This window comes from Chiroxiphia lanceolata, chromosome 3 (assembly GCF_009829145.1).
Source record: "Chiroxiphia lanceolata isolate bChiLan1 chromosome 3, bChiLan1.pri, whole genome shotgun sequence".
Taxonomy (NCBI): Eukaryota; Metazoa; Chordata; class Aves; order Passeriformes; family Pipridae; genus Chiroxiphia; species Chiroxiphia lanceolata.
The window spans coordinates 78,610,179-78,628,410 of NC_045639.1; the positions used below are offsets into that span (position 1 = coordinate 78,610,179).

Below are 18,232 nucleotides of genomic sequence, written 5' to 3' on the forward strand. Positions count from 1 at the left end.
AGACAAAAATTAGTGACTGATTTCATGAAAGTTTTCCTTCCAATGGAAGAGTTAAAAGCTCAAGAAATCAAAACAGAAAAAAAAAATAAAAAAATCACGGAATTCGAACTACCTGATCTAGGTAACTTATGCTGAATATGAGGGTACTTTTCCTTTGTATCAGATTTTAAAAGCTGAAGAGTGGTTGAACTGTTTTGTTTGCCAAATGAGATATTGTTTTCAGATTAAGTCAAGGGGTTTTTTATATTTGTGAAAATAATGAAATGAAAAGAGATGAACTTGTGAGAGTGAGTGGCTGTAACCATTTATGACAGAGAGAGAAAGAGGTTAACTTTCTCTCTTGGAAGTTATGTCTTGAAAGCTTTTATAGTAATTTCTGCAAAATATATGAAAGTCTTATTCCATCAGATTATAAAAGTTTGGTCAGCTCTCTAAACCACCAGTTTGTGATGTCTATCCTCCATCAGCACTACACTCTTTCTGTCACTAGTAATATCATGACTTAGTATTTAATTGCTAATAAATACTACTAATGGAGAGCTATTCCCTTCCCCTTTGCAAGACAGAGATACCTGCTGTGTTCTCATTCACACAAGGATGAGTTATCTCCTCAGAAGGGGAAGAAATGCTCTCCTCTCAGAGGTCTCTCTGCTCAACGACAAAGGATTATGTATGTCAGGTTTTAGCCATGTAATTCTAAGTAATGACTGATAAATATTCAAAATACACATGCATTAAGGTAAAGAAGCAACAAAAGGGAAGGTTCAAAGAGGATGGAACCAGGGTCCTTTCAGTGTTGCCCAAGTGACAGGACAAGAGGCAACGAGTACAAACTGAAACACAAATTCCCTTTGAACATCAGAAAAAAAACTTTTTTAGTGTGAGGGTGACAAAGCACTGGTAGTGGTTTCCCAGAGAGGTTTCATCTTAAGAGATATTAAAGAAAAATGTCTAGGCACAGTCCTGGGCAACTGGATCTAGGTGGACCCTGCTGGAGCAGCAGAGTTCAACCAGGTGATTTCCCTCCTAGCCTCAATCATTCTCTCTTTCTGTGAGTCTGTGAAGAAAAAACATATAAGAGAACAAAGAAACAAGGACAGCTTTAGAATGGAAGGTTTTCTGTTCTGTTGTTAAATGTTTGTGAACCTGACATGGAAGGTTGTGTGTCAAGATGAAGAAGCAGATACTTCAGAGCAATTTTGTGAATAATTTTAACTTATGGGTTTGTGTATGCAAATGAAGAATCCATGTGGAAAAGGAACTGGCCTACTCAACAGAAATAAATTATACAAGATTTCAAAAAGAGAAGAAAAGCATTCTATAGGGTATTAGATTTTTTTTTCTAAGATCTACATATCTCAGGGAATAAGCTCCAAAACTATATTCTACTGTGCACTGTTTCAATAAATTTATTTTTTATATTACAGTTATAGGTATTGTTAGAAATCCTTAATAGCTCCTTAAGCAATGATCATCATGTGCTTTTACTTCCTTGGCAGTAGTTTCCTCTTTTAGTTGAGTTTTAGGTGCTTGGATTGCTTTTCATTCTTTTAATTCCTTCGCCCCTCCCCAGTTCACATAGACACAAGTCTAGGGCATAACATCAGAAGAATAACAGTCAATGAAATATGCCTTTCATGTGCAACAAATTATGAGCTCCATGATGACCCCTTGGTTATTTAGGGACCTTATTCTGCTATATAAAGCCAGGAAAGTTTTGTTTGCCAAAGAGCTACCCTTTTTGCCCTAGCTACTGCATCAATAAAGCAGATTTGTGCATCCTGAACCTTCCTTTTTTTGTTCCATTTGGGGCTGTAGATATTTTAAATCCTGAACTGCCATGTGAGTTAGGGAGCCAAGGAGAGCAAAGATATATCAGTCATTTGTCAGGCTGCTGAAAAGACAAGCTATAGTATTCTTTATTTGTGGTAGCCGAGCTCAGCCAAGGGAAGAAATAACCCGCTCATTTTTGGAGTCTGTTAGGATTGGACAGAATTTCCCAAGGAAACAGAGATATGAGGTTTTGTTATCAGCAGTTACTGCTGCATATCTGGTGTTTGAACTTAACTCTTTAAAGGAAATCTAAGCTTATGGTCTGACATAGGATAATATAGAAACGAGCATGTGAATAAACATTAGAAATAGAATAACACACAATTTAGCATATGAGTCACCAAAACTATATGCTATTGTAATTACAGGAAGTCAAATAGGAAAGTTAAAGATAAAAATATTCAGAAAACAGAAATAAGCCACATTTGTCCCAAATAATATGTTATAAATCCAGATTAATTGCAAACAACCTTTTCAATGTCCAACAACGCTCTACAGTGTTCTTCACACTGGTATGATCTTACCATGCTGGAGTGGTCATGCTGGTACATGTGTAGTTGTATTAACTGCAAATGGGTTATATGCCATCTACAAACTGAACACAAACACAATCCACAGCAAACATTTAACTGTTCAGCAGTATACATTAAATAGGCTGATCATCTGACTACCTCCAGCAGGGCAAATATCTCAAGAATCTGCCTTGGTATTGCATTTGACATTAGTACAAGGCTTGCTGATGCTCAGAGTAAGAACCTCAGCTCAATGAATACCTCAACATAAAATATCCACTTCATCAACAATATCAATGAATCATACCATTATTAGCAGCACAGGACTAAATGTATTATACTGCTATGCAAGCAGTGCAACATTTCTGAAAAACTGCAGAAAAGCCAAAGAAATCCTTGTTCCCTTCATGTCCATAGCCTAGTTACACTTGGTACTTAAGCAAAAAATCTTTGATGTATTTGAGCATTAAGTACCCTCCTACACCTTTTTTTTTAAAATTACTGGAAAAAAAAAGAAAAAGATAACCAGAAAGAATTCTATCTTTTTATATATAGATTAGCAAGTTTCCCAGTACAGGAAGATGGAGGTTGAATGCTCTGTGATCACTGTAGAATTACTGGTGTAAAGAGATAACATTACTGACTGTCAAGTTTTTGGGTTTTGGCTGTGACATTTTATGTCCGTGAAAAAGACAGATGGGAGAAACCAAGCTCCCCCATGCCCACTCTACTGCCTTCCCCATCCCCCCACAAAAAAAAAGAAAAAAAGTGAGCTTTTTTTAGGAGCTTTCTCCTGAGGTCATGAGGTGATGTACTATTTTAAAATTTCATTCACTGAGGATTTTTGCACTCTTAATCACATAGTCATGACTCGTAGTATATCACCTGTCTCTGATCTGCAGATCAAAGATATCATGAAGCTTGTTTTATACTTGCACTTTATACTTGCTTTTTTGCATATTCTGACTAGATCTACTCTTTAAAAGACTCTGGATATGTGTTTTTAAGCAGACTACCATTGTCCAAATTTTTTAGGGAACTTCAGAATCAATTTCTTAGAATGTGCAGAAACTCTCCTTTCTCTTCTTTCATCTTGCCTTCTACATATACATAACTTTTTGTGTTCATCTTGGATAGTTTTGGGCCTATTAGGTTTTCCTCTGCAGAGAAGTAATAGAGTAAAATTTATCCTGTCACAGAGTAAAATTTATTTACTTCTCAACACTTTTATCTGTTGAATCTATAATAATTAATAGTGCAGTCTAAAAAAAATAGATCCATTTACATGCTTGAAGCTAAGAGGAAAGCAAAGTTACTGTTACCCTAAATTGTGTGTTTTTTTACTCTTGGGGAGGGGGTTGTAGTGATTTTTTTATTTTTAACTTTTCTTTATCATAGATATATCAACTAGACACAAGGACCACTGAGCTATCTTGAAAATACAGTTAAGCTTTCTGAAAAGAAAACTGTTATGTGATATACCTAGTGTATTAATTATAGACTAGCCCAATGATTGATTACACTGTGGAGTGGGAATTGCTCTCAACACTCTCCTCTTTGAGAATAAACCGCAAAGTTAGAGCACCTGCATCCTCATACAGGCATACAATGATACCATCACTGGTTTTAATCTCCCTGTAATTTCGGGAACGTGCTGTATGCTCTCCAAGGTGCAAGAAGGACATGTTGTACCCATTAACCTTTCCACACAAAGAGTGTTCATTGCATGCAGCAATCTGACAGAGGCCCAGTCAGCTACTGGATACAACTAAGCAACAAAATGCATGTGTTTTGTACAGAATATGTTATCAGCTAGCAACTTGAAAGTCATCTTCCACATGGAGAGAACTTAAAGTGAACAAATTAAAGCTCATGTAGTAAATAAATCATCATGATAATGTCTATTTGTGTTTGCTAAAGGAATGTGGGAAGCAGGGAGAGTAAAACGTGAGGATTTTAAGGGTTGTCTCAGTGACAAACTCTATCAAGTAGGCAGATAAAAAGAAAATATCTTGTAGTGGTGAATTTTTCATTAGAAGTCAATAGATTCTGTAAAGCTGTCAAATGTTAACTAGCTTACCTTCTGCTCCTTGCAAAAAGGTTAATGGATACAGCACATTTGCTACTGTGACACTGAAAACAAAGCATGACAAATGGTATACTCTTGTATTTGTTTTGCACTCTTTTTTAAGTTCTTAATTATTTTTTTATTTTAGGCCTGCTATACATAGAAGTGGTTAGAGTGTGAATAGATACTAGGACTGCTTGAAAAGCCTTACCATGAAGCCATCACAAAGGCCAAGGAGACAGATTTTCCCAAGACTAGGTGTGCGTGTAATACTGAAGGCTCTTGTCCTCTGTCAATTCGGTCCTTCTGAACTTGTACAGATCCTGTTGTTTCTCTTCTGTCTTGTCCAATTATACTGGGGGCTTGCAGGTCAGAGACTCTCCCCAACAGTTTCATGCAGCAGGTAGCAAAATGAAGCTTTGATTTTTGTTGAGGTTTCTAGGTACAACTGTAATACAAACAATAATAATATCATGAGTGTTGTGAGAAAAGCACGTATGCATGTTTAGCATATATAATTTTGATGTTGACGGGAAAAAGAAAATTAAAGACTTCAGCAGACATTCTTTTCCTTAATTATGTCAATTCCATTCTATGTGTTAATCCTTTATCCGAAGTCAGGCTCAAATTTTGCTACCACACATTATGGAACCTTTTTCTGAAGTCCTAAGATAGTATGCAATACAATCTTGGTCAGAAAAGAGTAGGACTTTTAACATATGGCTGCCAAATCTGTTTTTTCTACACTCTATCACTGCTATATATTGCTTCATGAATGTCACTGGACCTAGGACTTCTAAGTGAATAAATTTAAGGACTGGATATTATCTGCCATTTTTACGACATGCATGATCTCATTTAAGAATAGGACGAATTGTTCCTACAACACATACCCAATGTGAAAGCAATGAGATTGCAATCAGTCAAAGAAAAAAGTCCAAAGTGTCCAAGGAAACTGGACCAGCTAATGAGACTACTAGAAAGCTTCATAAAATTTTGTGAAAAATCACTGAAGATTGGTAGGTGGGGTCACTTGGGCAATTCTCACTTGCCTAAATCCATGAAGAAGTACTATTAATTACAGAATTTCTCTTTCATCTGTTGCCTATTTGGGGAGTGATACACTCCAGTCAGATTGAAATATTTGGGGTTTTTTTAGGAATAGTTTGAGATAAAATTAATGACCGGTGACTTTCAGGAAATAAGACTAAACGATCTTTTTTGTCCTGAAAATAGTAAGGTTAATTGTCTTTTGCATCTTTTAAGCCTATGATTTAGGATGTATATGATCAATACTTCCAAGAAGAAAAATCTCAAGTCAGACTCTTAATTCAAAAACAGAGAAATTGACACAGAAACGTGAGAGTCAACCATGCAAAATCTGCTTTGGGTTGGATTTTTTCCCCCTTTTCAAAGTACAAGAACCTTAATGAGGCACTAGGTGGCTGTTTGCATAAGCCTTAGAAATCTTTAAGATCAGGCTTGATTTAAAAAGATAAATCCTTGAGGCTATGCAAACTTCAAAAATATCTTACAGATAGTATCTAATGATACAATGTTCCGTTAATTTAGTTGCAAGTATACATAACAGTTTTTAATAAAAACCAAGTGTGTTTAAAAATTGTGGAAAATTGAGATGGGAACCTGAATGTCATTAAATACTTTTAAGTGCGGTAAGAAATCTGAGTTTACTAAGCCATTAACAATTTTGGTTTCTGTGGGGAACAAAAGGACATTTTATATGTTCAACCAGTGAAATATACTGTAAAGTTTAAAGAAAAACAATGCCAAAAGAAACTCAATGCTTTCAAGAGTTAAAATGCAGCTTTGAATCCACCTGTATATGGAGAAGATTTTAATAAGCTTTAGCAATGCAATTGTATGTTGGAATTTCTTATTTTCTTAATTCAACAAATAGGATTTTCTGAGACTCTGCTATTATTCTCAGTCCATTCTCTGAAGAATCCACTGATTATAGGTAGAAATAATCAAACAAAACAACCTGAGAATATTGGAGATATTAAATAGGATCATATACTTTCAGTGGAATTTTCTAGCAGTCTTCCCCTAGGATGAAAATGGAGAGAACATTCCTATGCTGGGAAGAAATAAAGCTGAAGGTGGAAGTCCAAGAACTAGGAAGGCAGAAAAATTGTGATGGAAAGCCTTAAAGTACTACACTGCTTGGCCATCCCTAGCAAAAACATAATTGAATTACTACTACAGAAAGGACCATTGTAATAGGTTTATGCAACACTAGCATAGGAATTATTTTCCAGAGAATCTCTAAAGTCTACCAATTCCAGACTGCTATTTCACATTGAGGAAATGAACTGCAACAAACAACTTTCAACAAGCATGCATGTGACAGCATGGAGCCAAGGCCACCAAGGGACAAATGTGATAGTATTTTATTTTTTTTTCAATAAGATGAGAGAAATGGAGAACCCAAGCAACTGCCATAAAAGGCACATGCAAAATAGAGGTTGCAGATACTTATTTGATTGTTCATCTTTATCCAGCAGCTTAAGACATACTTAAACAGTGTTTTTCACTTGCTAAATGTAGCCTGTACATGCATTTCAGATCCCTTGGTATCCGTCTTAAACAATAATGCTCATTTATAATGTGAAAGTCAGAAATTCCTCTGCAGTGTACTTATGCATCCTGGGATAAGAAATAAAGGGCATTGCAGCTTTTAGAGCTAAGATAGTGTCCATGTTCTCCTACTCTCCAAATTAAATATGTTCCTATAGACATCTATTGTTCAAACATTGTAAGATTCACTCATATTGAAACTTCTTTGGTATTTCTGACTCCTCTCCCAGGCAGCTATCAGTAAGACAAGAGGGCACAATCTTAAGCTCTGCTGGGGGACGTTTAGGTTGGATATTAGGAAGAAATTTTTTACAGAGAGGGTAATCAGGCATTGGAATGGACTACCCAGGGAAGTGGTGGATTCTCCGTCCCTGGAGGTTTTTAACATGAAACTGGATGTGGCACTTAGTGCCATGGTCTGGTAACCATGTCAGTAGTGGATCCAGGGTTGGACTTGATCTCAGAAGTCTTTCCAACCCAGCTGATTCTATGAGTCTATGATTCTATGATTCTTCCTTCTTGGTTCAACCTTCTTCCTTCCAAGTGTGTTTTCCTTGTGTCTCACCGCTGCAGCTCTACTTTCTGAGAAATGCAATTAGATTTTCCTCTCTTTGCCCCCTACACCCTTCCCACCTTAACCTGGCCACTCTGACAATTACCCAATCTATATGGTTGACATCTAATAATCTTCTAAGACTTCAATACAAACTGTAGCAAATAGTCTTTTTGAGTATCTGTACTCCAGGACTTTTTGTGTCTGCAGTGAGACTAAAAACAACAGTAAGCTGTTTTCTTCTCACATGATATAGTTTTTGTGCATTAGGTACTTGCAAGCTCTTGAACAATTCTCATTAAAGGGCAGCAAATAAAAGATCAGTGGAAAGATGTTTTGCAGAAACAGGCATTATTCCAGAAGCTAGTTTGAGGCTTAGAGATATAGAGATAACATATAAAAGGTGTGACCTTCATTCTTCATCTCCTTACAATTTGATATTTATTCCTTCAATTAAATCCTTCTGGCTAAAAAAGCTAGCAATATCAACAACAAAAAGAAAACTGGAAGAGTTTTTTTTTTTAGACAACCCATAGAACAGGTCTCAGAGTTAAATTTAGGATAACAGATTTTTTTCTTCAAAAGTAAAATTTGTTTTGTTTGATTTACTCTCAAAAGCTTTCAGCATGTACCAGCTCATGAAACCAGTTCATTAAACAGTTAAAAGCATATTAGAAAACGGTGTGACCTAAAGAATAGGAACACAAAGAGATATGACTTACAAGTATTGTCCATACCTGTCTGTAGCTTGCTTCTGTCCTGTGCCTTCTAACAGACATCAAATACAGTTTCAGAAATGAATAAAGTGCTTCAAATGAAGTAAATGTTACAGAGAGAGTAAGGCAAGAACAAAGAGGAAACATGGGAATCTACATAGAAAAAAAGACAGGAATGTGCCTCCATTTCAAATCAAGGTTTCCTTGTGTCTAATTTCCCTCAGTAACATTCTGCAGTTGGGGTATTTTATTATCATCATTATAATTATTACTATTGTTTCTCCTTCTAAACTGAGACTCAATCTGAAAATAGCACAAGAGAGACTTCATGTACACAGCCAAGAGAACCTGAAGGCGTGCCTCACACTAGAATATAAATCAGCATGATAAGAACTTTTTTTTGTTTTATTATTTTACCTTAAGACCTTAGAACTATACATCATTTGGATAAATCAAGTAAGGCTATTACAACATTTGAACATCATTCAAATGTATATCATTGTTCTACATCTCTACCCACTGAGTTTTTCACTTGTGCACTTTTGGTCTTATTTATAAAAGCAGTATTGACTTGAAATTGGATAACAGCTTTTTACTGCTTTTATTGAGTTGGGGAGGTTTTGTTGTTTGCTTGTTTGTTGTTTGGTTTTGCTTTTGGTTTGGTTTTTTACTTAACTCAGGAACAAAATCTTGTCTTTTTTTATGTAAATGGTGAGTATAATTATCTTATGACACCAACTTCCTTTGATGAACCCTGTCCTTGATGTTATGGCAGCATGGCCTTTCTCATCTGAACAAGTAGATGAGGAAATACAGATTATGGAAGAGACTTTGTCTCAATTATGAATCAATACTGTAGTAGATTATCTCAAGTAAATATTTCCTTTATTTTTGTACATCTCTTCTCTCTTTTTAATTTGATACCTTTGTTTCTCACTATTGCTTGTAAACTTTGCTATCAGTATGAGTAATTTCATATAAGCCCTTTTTTGATAACTGATTAACATATTAATTTCTATCATGACTGTAGATCTAGCAACAGCAGTAATTCCTTAAAGAAAAAAAAAAAGAAAAAATCAAAAAAACACAACTTTTTCTGCCTAATCCATCATACTGAGTGGAAAAAATTGATTCAGTTAATATAATTGATCTATTAAACAACAAACGTACACGAATAAAACATATCCATTTTCCTGCTTGTAGACACTGATGTTTCATTGACATGGAAACTGTTGTTTTCAACAGTCTCATGACATTGTTTACAGGTGTTGCATAATGTTATTAACAAGAACAGTGTTGTTTATATATGCAGAATCACTGTGTGTAAAATAGTCTCGTATCTATGTGTGCTTGCTCATGCAGTATGAGCCTACTTACTGCAGGCTACAGTATTTGATCAATAGCTATCAGCATTCAGCTGGCAATTTGATTTAGAAAATATAGCCTGAAAATAGCTCCATTTCACATATATTACTTTTGTGACTGCTGCTGTGATTGCTCAGCCAGAGTCCAGCTGCGGAAATGTTAAAACTATTCATCAGACATGAATATTCATCAGAGTGGTATTCTTATTTTCCTACACATCACTGGGATGGCAGACACAACTGCTGGGTGAGAGGTGTGAATTAACCCTCCAACTGTCTTAAAAAGTAAAATCTCCCACGCACACACTCAGGCACATCAGGAAGCCCAGGGAATCATACCTGTGCAGTTGAAAGGCAATACCTTCTGGGTCGTCCTAATGCAGCTATATTCAGTGTGCTTTTTGTCCTATAAATAGATCCATCTGAAAGAACATGGCAATCCAAAATAATTACAAAATCACAAATCACACTCCCCAATGCCTGAGCTCAGTTTAAAATCATGAAGGTTTTTTTAAAGGAATCATTAATACTTGCTTTTATAGAATCAAGTCTTTAGGGACTAAATGACAAATTAAAACATGCTGGTTTTAAATAGATGCTGAGACTGACAAGTAATCAGAAGATCTGGAGCTTCAAAAAAAGCCAGTAAAACACAAAGACTTGTAAAACTAAGCTAAAATGGTGAAAATGCTTTGCTAGAAATATTCACTTGTTTCAGCTGGATCGGAATTTGGGTCCAACCACAAATAAGGGCATATTATCTCAAAAACTAGTTCTGTAACCCTTACTAATTTCATGCCATATATTCCATTGAGTTCAAAAGATTACATAGGGTGATAACTGTGTATCTTGCATACTGCATTAAAACACAGGGTGAAGCTTTCTACTTCCAGCAGTGCAATTCCTGACACTGAATCACATATGACATTCTCGAGGCTGAGTCCTGGCACCAGACCCACAGTTGGCATAAGCCAGTACAACTGTATTGATTTTGGTGGAGCTACAGTATTTGACATCGACTAAAGATAAGGTCCATTAACTTTCTATTGTCTCTCGAGCATCTGCCCATAGCTTTGTCCTGATACATATTCATGTGGTAATGGTGTTAATACAAAAGTCATTAGACTACAATAAAAATATTTCAAAGCTTGTCGGTCAATATGCAACAACAATAAGATCCACTCTGTGGTAGAAGTGCTGTGCACAGCCTATATGTCATTCCTGTCCTAGGTTTTTCTTCTATGTATGCTTTGTACAGGACTTTTTTTTAGGACAGAATTCAACTCCTATTGAACGTTTGTCTGAGGAGAAAAACAAACAAACAAGAAAGCAGACAAACAAACCATGCCTAAAGCATTTTCCTAGTGTCACACGGAATTAACACAAAAAAAGGTACTGCTTTAAAAACAATGTGCTTAAGGTAGTTCTTTGTCACTTACAGTTTTTGATTCAGATACGTGAATCTAATATTGAAGGAAAAAAACTTGTACCTGGTTCTATTAGTATGATTTTTCAGATGCCACCAAGTTGAGTGAGATTATTGATCTGCTGGAGGGTAGGAGCACTCGACAGAGAGATCTGGACAGCCAATGGTATGAGATTCAATAAGGCGAAGTGCCCAGTCCTGCGTTTTGGTCACAACAACTCCATGTAGCACTACAGGGTAGTGCTACATTCTTGGGTAGAATGGCTGGAAAATTCTCTGGTGGAAAAGGACTTGAGGGTGCTGGTCAACAACCTGCTGAACATGAGCCAGCAGTGTACCCAGGTGGTCAAGAAGGCCAATGACATCCTGGACTGTATCAGCAATAGTGTGACCAGCAGGACCAGGGCAGTGATCATCCCCCCAAATTTGGCATTGGTGAGGCTGCATCTCGAATCCTGTGTTCTGGTTTGGGCCCTTCACTGCAAGAAGGACATTGAGGTGCTGGAACATGTCCAGATAAGGGCAACAGAGCTGGGGAAGAGTCTGGAGCACAAATCTTATGAGGAGTGGTTGAGGGAGCTAGGGTTGTTTAGGCTGGAGAAAACGAAGCTCAGAGCTTCTCGCTCTCTACAGCTACCTGAAAGGAGGTTGTAGCCAGGTGGTGATCAGACTCTTTTCCCAAACAAGTGACAGGACAAGAGGAAACAGCGGGGAATATATATCAAACAAACTAAAAACTATGCACTATTGATAGCACTGTAGTTCAGGGAGAACCAGTAAGATTTTTGAAACCATAGAAGCACCATTTCCAAAAGAATTTTACTTACAGGGGATCATAAATAGTATTGAAAACCAGAGGGACTTAGGCTAGATTGCTTTCAGTGGGAGTTAGTCATTCTCAAAATCTCATTGGAGTACCTGTCTACAGCTTTACGCTTCTAACCTAAATTTTTTTAATATTTGGCTGCTAAGTTTCTTTTCAAAATGAATGCTTATGCTCTAGAACTGCATAGACTTAGATTGTTAAAAATATTTATTATCTTCCATTGATTTCAGAGGAAATGAGGTACCTAGATGTCGTTCAAAATTCTAACCACTATCAAACTAATAACACCAAGATTATGGGTTTGATCCCTGTATGGGCCATTCACTTGAGTTGGACTTGATGATCCTTGTGGATCCCCTCCAATTCAGAATATCCCGTGAAATTTCCTGTGAAAGTTAAATTTGAAAAATATGGTTAGGTAACAAAAAGGATTTGTAACAACTGAGATTATATATCATGTTTCCCTGACCACTGTTCTTTTCACTTTGAAATGAATGCTGTATTGTGTTCAAAATTAAGCCACTGTTTCCTGTATTTGTGTACCAAAGAGACATATTGCACTAATTGGGAAGAAGAGAAATCAATGTTCAGACGTGCATGGAAGCTCAGAGTAGTGGGCTCTGCCGTCTGCATAATGGCTCAGAATTCCATTGCAAATCCAATATGCAGTGACTATAACAGCTCAGAATCAGCATGCAGTGCCACTGCATGACACGCTGAGCAGCTCAGAGCAATAGGCTGTGCAATTGCATTCCTGGAGTTCACACACACATAGACATTTCTCTCAATTTTTATTTAGAGTAGAAGAAAAAAAATGAGGAAATAAAAACGGATGAGGGTTCAATGTTCAAACATAATTCCAGGTCAGGGTTCATATTTTTATATGACCTGATCACTCATGAGCCTCATTAGTTTATGCAGAGTTTGGGATTGCTTGTTTATGCTGTTTCAGGGAGGATTTATTTTTAATATAGGGTTTCTGCAAAATGCTCTGTGGTCTCCTCAGTTTCTTTTGGAAAATAATAACTAGATTGAATGGAGCACTTTAGAAGATATTTCATTTCTTGGCTTTTAAAATCAATATTTTCCACACTGTCATGAATATTTTTTGTAGAAGCTTGGCAGCTATTTTTGTTCATTGTAATTGTGGCTATAGGTGAAGATGGAGTACCTTTCTCTCATTATTAAGAGCTTAGTAGCCGTGAGCTAAAGGCTGCAATTCTTCATGTCACCACTGTGGTGGCAAATAAGATTTTCCATTTAGTTTCTAGTAAACTCATTTGTCAAGGAGACTGTATTTCAAGTTTATATAGATTTAAGACAAACCAAACTTGATAGTTAAATATTTTTTGTTATAAATTGAATCAATCCATTAGCAAAGAATTAAACTAATTAACATTTCTGATAGGCTTTGTGTTAAGATTTGTGAAATTAATATAAAAGTTAAACCATATTTTCATTAATGACAATTTCAGCATGCCACCAGCACACTGTCATATACTAAGTGTCACCCAATATTATGGATATGGTTTTCTCCACAGAATTTTCCTCCTTGATTTATACTTTATGTTTTTAATTTGTGTGTGTCTGGGCATGTGGGCACGTGTGCAACAATCAGGAGTGTGGATCATATGAAATCTGTCACAGATGTTTAAAAAATTTTAAGAGGAGAATTCTGTTGAAAAGAGAGATCTGTTCTCATGGTTTCCTTGTGCGATTTTTTTCCTTCTTTTTTTCCCCCCCTTCATTACCCTATATTTTCCCAGTGGTGGTTGAGAAGAAAAAGGTCGTGTTAGCAGATAAGAAAAGCTTACTCCTTCTTCATAGGACATGCCTTGTGTGCTTGGTGACTAACCCCCATCAATGGATTGTTTGCGCTAAGGGGCTCTGGATGAAGGTTCTAATCAATGCAACTGTAGAAATCACTTTTGTACACACTATCTTAGCCAGTACCATTTTTCACCTGTTTTAGATTGTCCCAACTGAAACTCATAACTGCAGGTCTTAGCTGCAGGTTTGTGATTTGATGCAATTTAAAATTCAGTGAAAGGTTGAAAGTGCAAATGACTCACAAAATGAAATTAGCATAGCCTGTATATCATCTTGCACACTGTGCTTTCTTCCCCCTTCTCTCACATCTATCTATTTCTGTTCATTTAGGGTTCTAGGGAAGCATTTGAAAATTTGAGATCGGACAGTACTTTCCACATCACAATACAAATACTTAGGGACTCCCAGAGGCTACTATGAGAATTAGGATTTCCGAACACCCAAAACTTTGATTAGGCATGCTAGAAAGGGATATGACATTATACAACCATCTTTATTCTACAATGCTTCTGTTGAGTGCAAACAATGAAAAAAGCTTCAAATTTTTTTTAGTGGAGTTTATGGTTCTGAATAAAACTGGGTCATGTTCCATCATGATAAAGGCTACAGTAGGAATCATTTATCATGTCATAGCAGAGTGAAGCAGTCCATGACTTTTGATGTTCTTTTGAACACTTTCTGGCTGTGTTTTGTAGACAAATTTTCACCAATTTCCATTTTATACTTCCTTTTCCTGATCAGAGTGCTTTCAGTCTTTCAGTATAATTATTGATTCAAATTAAGGAAAAAATGAAACTTATCGAAACTTTTCAGATTGTGTATATCTTGTTGATTCCTCATTATCTTGACCACAGAAAGAATAAGAAAGTAAAATTCTGAGTTAATGTTTTCATTTTATGTTTTATTTAATTCTGCACATTTTTTCAAAAAATGTTCATATGATAGACTGAATATACTTTAATTGTTGTTTCTTCTTGAGAATTGAAATATTAATGACTAGACTTTTGAAAATCCACTTTGTCACTGTACAAGCATTTACAAAATTATTAGATTTCTATAGTAGAAAGGTATTGGATTTCCATCATTATTAAAAATGCTATTTTATTGAAAGCAGTAGTCTGAATAAATGAATTTTAGATGAAGAAATTATTTTGTTTTCAGGGTTTAATTGAATTTTAATTCAAAAATTGTATCTATCCTTATGTAGCTGCTGTAAAGCTTTTTGATCTGACAGAGTTAACATTTCTTTTCCCATTGCATAACGAACAAAACAAGAAGAACAAACCAAAGTTTTACACATTCGCATTCCTTTAGCAATCCATTTCTGAAACATTTTTAAAATGTCAGAAAATTCCCTAGATATTTTCTTGTAGCAAAAATTGCTGCTATTTTACAGTAGCAGTAAAATATCTCCTTTTTCAACTATTTCATTTACAGCTTTCTATCCAATTATTTACAAACTCAAATACTTTAAAGCCAAGAATAATCTCTTAAGGGCTTCAAAAATCTTACCTAAACTCATTTTTTTATTATAAAAATGTATGGAGAAATGTGTTCCAATCACCACACGATAATGTGAACATTGATTTATCAGTAGCTGTTTCTTATTTATACACATTTTAATTACTATTTTGATTCAGTTATTCAGGTTAAATTCCTAGGTATTCACAGGTATTCACAGTGGCCACCTGTACTCCATGGGAAATTTCACAGATTTAATTGGTTTTGTGCATGTTGAAGAACCATTATTACTATTTTTATCAATACTAGAAACAGACTAATAGGGCTTTAGAAAGTACCTTTTGATAGACAAAAAAAATATGTACTCCCTTTCCAAAACTTTTAACCAAAAGAGGAACTAATCTCATCATATTCATATTCCTATGGGCCACTCATTTAAGAGTTGAATTGGATGATCCTTGTGGGTCCCTTCCAATTCAGAATGTGATTCTCATTCCTGTTTCTTTCATGACTTAAAAATCTCCCTGAGAATCAAATGCTTGTTCCCGGCTAGTCAACTGAACACTAGATTTTTCCAGTGCTCACTGAGTACATCTTTCTTTCCTGAGCCTGGTGATACCCAGGTACAGAGCATTCATGCAGCTGGTAGGAAGTCAGACTTTGCCACCTTTATGGCTTTGCTTAGCAGGCTGCTGAGACATGGTGCCTCTTATATTCTCACAAATGCTTCGTTCTCTGCAGATAAGGAATCAACTGTTTTTACTACTGGACATGGATAAAGCAGTGTTTACCTGAAAGTACAAATTTCAAAGAAGAAGCAAATTTACAGTAGATAAGGTAGCTATATACGTTCCTAAGATTGTGTTTAGTGACAAGAATATTCTGCACCAGCTTTAGTATCTTGGTTAGTTTCTAATTCTCTTTTCTTCAGGTTAAAAACTTGACTGGCTCCTTATCAAGCTGTGGTTTCATCACCAAAGAGGCTGCCTCCACATCTAACAATGCTAGCAACTCTTTCTTGTGTCCAAGCATCACGTTGAAGTTCCATCAGGTTTGTGGGCTCAAGCATTGGTACAGCCATATTGTAAACAAGACCACAAGTGCTGCCTAGCAGTCTTCGTTGGCAGTCAAATAAGGTATTTTCTGAGAGAAGTGCAGATCTTCCCTGCTGACAATCAAGGAGAGGGATCTTTATAAGATATATGATTTTTGAAGCACATTCATTGATTCAACAAAATCCTTCTGCACAGTCATATGCTTATATATGTACGAATTTGTAGTAAAAAATGCAAGTATTGGCTAAGTATTGTCCCATTTATTTCAGCTGACGTGACACGACATGTACACCTGAAATTAGATGAGTGTTGAAGCTAGCTTAAATTTTTTCTCATCTTCTGAAGTTTCCTCATGATCCAATATTGGCATAAAAATACATGTTTTGATTTAAATGAGAATTTAAATTCTGAGTATTCCACTCTGAATCTGATCCAGAACACCAGATCACCATTAGCTACAAATCTTTGCAAAGACAAAAAATATATTGTTATAGCCATTTTAAAATAATTTTGTCATCACAGTATTCTGCATATTCTAATAGTCTCTTTTTTGTAAGTGATATTAAATTTAAAACAGCTCTGGGAGCTTTCTTGATGAATTCTCAATGGTAGGTTCCATTAAGCAAAGATTGGTTTGTTTCTCTGAAAATGAACCAACAAAGTGTTCAAAGTGTTTTATACATATTCTTCTTTGGAAATATGTTATTATTATAATGTGTTATTTGTATTTTTACTCTTTTGAAAGGGTAGATCAGTTATCTAGTCTGCATACTGAATAATTCAAATAAGTGTTCTCTATTAAATATTTAATCTATTCAAAATTATACAGTCCCAATATATATCAGTTAAATGCATACATTTATGTAAGCCCGCTTTTATTAAACCAAATTAAATATTGAATCAAATTTAATAATTAAACTAAATTACTTAATGGATCAATTTAACATATAACTTCAATTTATGCCACCATACTCAAATAACAGAGGAATAAATATTGAATGGGTTAAAAGTAATCATATCTGCTGCTGGAGATATTTCTTCTAAACTAAAGAACTGAGGTAGGTGCAGGTGAATATGAAGAGACATGTACTTCTTTCTGCCACTGATCTTCTTAAAGAAGAAAACAGAAAATGTCTGCCACAGTAGGGGCTACTACAGGCAGAAAAAGACAGTAAAAAGAAAATGTAGTCTATATACACTTGGATTATAGGAATTTATTCTTGAATTATCTAAACTTAATTTACTAACAAAGAACTTTTTAGGGGTATTCTTTTCCAAACTCCTCTTCCCTTTCTTATTTCCAGCCTGAGCTATGCACCATTTTACATAAACTAAAATATTATTGATAATATTCTTTTATTATTCCTTTGGATTTGGTTAAAGGCAGCAGAGTAAATCTTACATATTTATTATCAGAGATGCTAGGAGTTCATTCACACCTGGACATCATTTATCAAAAATGATCTCATAAGCTGTGATGTCCTACAGGCTACTCAGTTAGACCCAGGGAAAAAACATTATCATTTGAATTGAGCACCCAAAAGCCTAGTAGTTTGGTGTATGACACTACTTTCAAACTAACTGCATCTTCTTCATGAAATATTTCTCCATAGTCCATTTCAAATTGTAGTTCAGCAAGGAATTGACCTTTTATTATTTACCTGCTGTGACAATTATATGTGTATGACAAGTATATGAGTCTAATAGCTTCACTCATTTCACAGACATACCAGATCACTCAAAGCCAGAGATGAACAGCCACATAGGATTGATTCAGATCGCCAGTATTTGGACTTTGATAAATAAAGACATACTGGCTTGTCATCATTTAGCCAATCTTGGAAAATAACTTGTTCAAACTAAGTATATTCTACATAAAAATGACAGGTAATAAACAGCATCAGTTACAAGAAAGATGGACAAAAAAGAGCTAAAATTGAATTGTCTCAGCAATGAGAGCATTAAAAAAAAAAATTAACATTGGTATCAT

General features: G+C 35.5%; 1 long non-coding RNA gene across 1 annotated transcript in view; it reads right to left on the bottom strand.

Moving 5' to 3' along the window:
* Positions 1-4,514: 4,514 nt before the first annotated feature.
* The window catches only part of LOC116784998, a 62,988-nt gene continuing 49,270 nt past the window's right edge, over positions 4,515-18,232 (bottom strand). Inside the window, exon 3 of the long non-coding RNA XR_004356340.1 lies at positions 4,515-4,861. This is a non-coding gene — a long non-coding RNA (uncharacterized LOC116784998). The remainder of the gene's footprint in view (positions 4,862-18,232) is intronic.